Source organism: Chlorocebus sabaeus, chromosome 19, assembly GCF_047675955.1.
Source record: "Chlorocebus sabaeus isolate Y175 chromosome 19, mChlSab1.0.hap1, whole genome shotgun sequence".
Taxonomy (NCBI): domain Eukaryota; kingdom Metazoa; phylum Chordata; class Mammalia; order Primates; family Cercopithecidae; genus Chlorocebus; species Chlorocebus sabaeus.
The window spans coordinates 26634116-26639757 of NC_132922.1; the positions used below are offsets into that span (position 1 = coordinate 26634116).

Below are 5642 nucleotides of genomic sequence, written 5' to 3' on the forward strand. Positions count from 1 at the left end.
TAACCTATTCCTGGACTAGAGGAAACCCCTCCAAAAATAAACATCTCATTTCCCTTCTCCTACATCCATCCTTCTGTCCATCCATCCATCCACCCACGTAAGCACCTACCCATTCACCTACCCATCAGTACACTCATTCAGCCACCCACCCACCCATCCACCCAACCATCTGTCCCTTCATTCATCCATCCACCCACCCACCCACCTACCCATCCATCTCTCCATTCAACCACTCACCTGCTCACCCATCCATCCATCCATCCATTATCCACTCACCCATACAACCAGCCACCTATTCACTCATCCACCCACCCATCCATCCATTATCTACTCACCCATGCAGTCACCCACCCACCCACTCATCCACCCATTCATCCATCCATCCTTACTTCCATCCATCCAACCAGCCACATATCCACTCACCCATTCATCCGTCCATCCACCCACCCAACCACCCATCTATACACTCACGCATCTATCCACCCACTCATCTATCAGTTTACCTACTCACTCATCCATCCATCCATCCATCCATCCATCCATCCATCCATCCATCCATCCCTCTGATTCATTTACTCATCTATCCATCCACCTATCATCCACTAACTCATGCAACCATCCATTCATCCACCCTCCCACCCATGCACCCATTCACCCACTCATTCATCCATCCACCCACTCGCCCACCCATCCACTCAGCCTCTACCATTAATCCACATATCCATCCCTCCACCCATCTACCCATCCATCCATCCATGCATCCATGCATTCATCCTTCCATCCATCCATCTGTCCCTCCATTCCCCCAATCATCCATCCATTCAACTACTCATCTGTCTCCATCCTGTATCACTCATCCACCCATCCATCAGTTCATCTGTTCACACACCCGCCTATTTATCCAACAAATTTCTCTCACTCAGCAGCCTTCTTTCCACCAGGTCCATGCAGGGCGTCTCTGAGGTTGATGACAGAGTCAAGGCAGAACCAGTCCATCTCAAGGGTGCTGAGGACCTTATAACTGGGCATCATGCTCTTTGGCTCTGGAATCAGGCCACCTTTGGCCCCTATGAGGATAGCAGCCATGGCAATGTGGAGAAGGCAAAACATTCCTTGCCACTTGCCATTTTCATGATGGCCAAGCGAGACAGTGCTTCTCCACTAGAACAAGGGAAGGGGCCTCTTGCTGCCAGGCAGGCCAGGCAGGGCAGAGGTTGGAGAGAGGGGTGGGGCTAATGCCCACTGCCCCTGCCCACAGGACATCCAGAAGTGTCAGAACAGACCTAGTGGAGCTCCAGGCCCTCATCGACAGCCACTTTGAGGCCTGAAAGGAGGAGGAAGAGGAGCTGATCGCTGTCAAGGAAAGAATCGCGAGTGGGGCAGTTCAGGTTGCTGTAGGGGCTGGTGGGCACCCTCGGAGGACCTGGGGGCAGGGCTGAGCAGACCACCTTCTCTGGCCGTAGGAGAAGCACCGTGCAGAGAGCAGAGCAGCAGAGGTTTGTTGCAGAGAAGGAGAGGGAGCGCCAGAACAGACTGGTGATCTGTTCTGCCTCATCAACTAATGAGCCCCAGGCCCAGAGAAATGCAGGGGGCTGAGGCCTTCCTCCTCCTGGGGTTCCCATTGTCATTGGCCAAAGATCAGAGCCACTGACTAAGGACCTCACGCCCTGCAGAAACCTTTGCAAGAGAACAAATCCTGGCCTAGACCTGGAACTTCCTTCCAGGCAGTTCTAAGCCCAGGGTGGGTCTTTAAAGCCTGCCCAGAAAGCACAGCACTCCCTTCATCCCTGAGTGTCTTGGGGATGGGGTCTCCAATGGAGAAAAGGGTCAGAAGGGAGGAGGAGGTCGCCATGAGGAGGGCAGAGAACGACCTGAAGAAGAAGAAGGTTCTGTCTTCCATGGGAGCCAAATACAGCAGCTGTCTGGCCAAGGTGCATACCGCTCCTGGGAGCACGGTGGCAGTCTTCACCCTGGGCTACACCCTGCGCTCTCTTGAGACCGAGCCCCTCTCTTTGGGCCTGTCCCCTACAGGCTGACCAGAAGGGAGGCGAGAAACAGATGGGAAACAAAGAAGACTCTCGCTGAGAGATGCAAGCCACTCAACGTCAACCACCTCAGTGAAGACAAAGTGAGGTGAGGGGTGGGTGTTGCAGGGGTCAGCCCCAGGGGGTGGCCCTGCAGGAGCTGGTGACTGCTCCCCAGGCTGCCAAGGGCCGTGCTCCTCGGTGGCTGGAGGAGGACTCCAGGGACCTGGCCCTGTCTTTGAGGCTTATTCATCGAAGCCTTACCACTTCCTCTGCCCCAAGGCCAAGGAGCTCTGAGGGACCCTGCACCAGCTGGAGACTAAGTTCAAGTTTGGGGAGAAGATGAAACGCCAGAAATATGATGTGAGTCCCGGCATCTCTGGCCCCAGGGCCCTAGCAGCTTTCACCCACCAGCCAGGGCAGCCACCTCCCTGCGTCCCTACCAAATTCTAGACCTGCCCACCCCAGGGCCCTGGGCCCTGAGAGGCCCACACAGGCTGTTGCCACTGACCTCTGGCTCAGGCTGCTCTCCTGCTGGGGACTGTGGCCAGAGCCCGTTCTCCTGGCTGGCCACACAGCACCCTGAGTGATGACCCGGCCCCTGTGAGTGGCCTTGGTCATCCCTGCCATGATGACTGTCATGTGGGGGCAGCCATGGCCGAGTGGACTCAGGGTCCATTTTTGAAGCCCTTTAAGCTCATAGAAAGTCCCCATCAACACCAAGCTCAGCTCCGGGGCACCGAGTCCGTCTGGTGTAGGGCATCCTTTCCACAGAGCCTCCTCCACAAACCCAGACTCTGGCTTCCACCAGGGCCCCAGACACCTGCTTCCTCAGGGCAGGCAGAGGGGCGACACACTGCACCCCGCAGCTGCGAAAGGGCCATGGGACTGTGCCCCTCTGGGATGGAGAAGAGCCACCATCCCATGCAGGCACCATTGCTGCAGGCCAAGCTGGGGCTCAGGAAGGCAGCCTGCGCGGGCAGCCTCAGGGGCTGGGGTACAACATGGGAGCTAGGATGGAGGCTGAGCTGCTTCCCACCCTCCTAAACACCAGTATGGGCTCCAGGGGACAGAGGCGAATCTGAGGGTGATCTGTGTGCTCAGGGCAAATGCAGACACTCTAGCATCAGCATCAAGGCCACGATGTCCACCCTCCAGCACCACCCAGGGCCCCAGGGGAGGGCAGCTGTGCCCACAGGGCCTGTGCTTCACCCAGGTGCAGCGGGTATGGGGCGACCAGTCCAAGCCAGCCAGCCCAGGTCATGCTGCAGCCACGGCCTGGGCACTGTGCTCCAGCTCTGGGAGCCCTGGTCATTCCCTCCATGTGATGGGGGATCCCAGGCCTGCCCCAGCGTCCCTGTGAATGTGAAGTGACCCCCAAAGGGACAGGCTTTGCCCCTGCTCTCAGGCCTGCATGTCCCACAATCCACTCCCACGCAAACTCACCTGAAAGCACTTGGGGATCTGGGGTCTACCAAAGGCTTTGTGGGGAGGTGGAGGAAGGAGCCCCATTGTGAGACATCTCCATGTCCCCAGAGCATCTCTGACACTGACAGCTGCTCTTTTCACTGGTTTGTATGTTTGTATAAAGTGCCCAGAATGGTGCCCAGCACATAGGAGGTGTGAGCCGTCATCATCACTGCTGTCATCGTCATCACCACTGTCACTGTCTTTCGGTTCTCTTTCCGAGGCGGCCTCTCAGGATCCCTCTTCTTGCCTCCGGTGACCTGGGGCCCTTCATGTCAGAACAGATGTGTCCTGCAATGCTCCTCACGTGAAACAGGAAGACCCTATAAATGAAAACATGCATTTTCCCCCATGAGGTTTAGTGTTTTTTTGTTTGTTTGTTTTTCTTTTTTTGAGACAGAGTCTCGCTCTGTTGCCCAGGTTGGAGTATAGTGTTGCAATCTCGGCTCACTGCAACTTCCACTTCCCAGGTTCAAGCGATCCTTCTGCCTCAGCCTCCTGAGTAGCTGGGATTATAGGTGCCCACCACCATGCCCGGCTAATTTTTTGTGTTTTTAGTAGAGACGGAATTTCACCACGTTGGCCAGGCTGGTCTCAAATTCCTGACCTCAGGTGATTCGACCACCTCAGCCTCCCAAAGTGCTGGGATCACAGGTGTGAGCCACCACGCCCGGCCCCCCGTGGGGTTTAGAAGTAGCTCAGCACAGCAAGTGGTGGCTGCCACCCAAGGAGGTGGCACAGAGGACAAATGCAGGCGGTGTGGAAATCAGGACCCCACTTGTGGGGCCAAGGCCGTGAGCAGCCACAAGGGGGCCCCAGTGAGCCCAGTGCAGGGTAGGTGGGAGCTTAATGCACAGCTAAGTTAGGCTAAGAGAGATGTGGCAGGGTCCCCCTGGGGCAGCACGTGGGGGCTCAGCTCACCGTGGCTCCTGGCTGCACAGCGCATAGTGGGCCTCTCCTCTGCCTGAGGAGGAGGAAGGGCAGCCGGCAGCCAGCAGGTGTGCCAGGATCCTCCCACCTGGGCTGGGGCCCGGAAGGCGAACACAGGGCAGCTGAACCCATTGCAGAGCAGGGCCCGAGGACTGGCTCGGGAGCAGGTGGTCACCGGCTGGCTCTCAACAGGCCTCTACTCATCCTCTGGATCCCTCAAGCCCTTCCCAGGCCTCCACCCTTTGCTGCAGGCCACACCTACAGCCTGGGCCCTTCTGTGCTGAGGGCTGTGCCCCTGGAACTGCCTGGGCCCTGGAGCAGCATTTCTGGGGCTTTGGCCCAGGGGAGCTGACTGTGTCACAGCTACCCTCACACCACACTCCTCGTCCAGGCTGTGCGGGCAAGAGGAGGGAGATGAAGGAGGGTGGGGCTGGCCTTGCTGGTCATAAGGGTCGCTGATCTCTGGGGATCTGGCTGGAGCTAGGGGCTGAGGAAGGACAGGCTGGTGGCAGGGGCCAGGGCTGGGTTTCTGGTGGGCCAGGTCCCCCTAGAGGGAGGTCTGTGCTCACTGCATCCCTAGGGACACAAGCCCAGGGCCAGGGCCTCAGGCATTCTGGCCTGCCAGGCTTCCTGCCTCAGCCCCACCCCGCCCAAGACAAGGCATCCAGGGACACTGGCCTGTGGCAGACACACCCACAACTTTGCTGTGTGCCCATCCTTGTTGCCCCTTCTTTTAGGGAGCTATCCCACCCCTGCCCTTTAACAGATGAACCCAGTGCAGAGCCACTGCCCCCACCCACCAGCCCCTGACTCAGGCCAGAGAAGTGAAAACCACCTGACCTCAGAGGAGGAGACTGGGGGTGCAGCAGGGCCCCAGGTGACCGGAGGTCAGTCCCAGGGTGGGTGGCCTGGAGGCCAGTTATCTGGAGGATGCTGAGCAGAGAGTGGGGAAGGCCCTTGGTGCCTTTCTTTCCAAGAGGAGAATCTAAAGGGAATGAGTGACATCAATCCAGGACTCACTGTGCAGGTGCCAATGACAGAGGCCAGCAGAGGTGACCACAGGTTCTGCCCAGGACAGTCCTGGAGATGGATGGTGAGGCTGGTATTTGTCTCAATTTCCTGCATTGCTAGAAGGGAATACCAGAGGCTGGGTAATTTATAAAGAAAAGATGGTGGCCAGGTGTGGTGGCTGATGCCTGTAATCCCAGCACTTTGGGAGTC

The 5642-nt window shown here is 57.6% G+C and overlaps 1 pseudogene; it reads left to right on the top strand.

The window, feature by feature from the left end:
* Positions 1 to 1235: 1235 nt before the first annotated feature.
* Positions 1236 to 4773, top strand: LOC103247546 (troponin T, fast skeletal muscle-like; annotated as a pseudogene).
* The last annotated feature ends 869 nt before the right edge of the window (positions 4774 to 5642 follow it).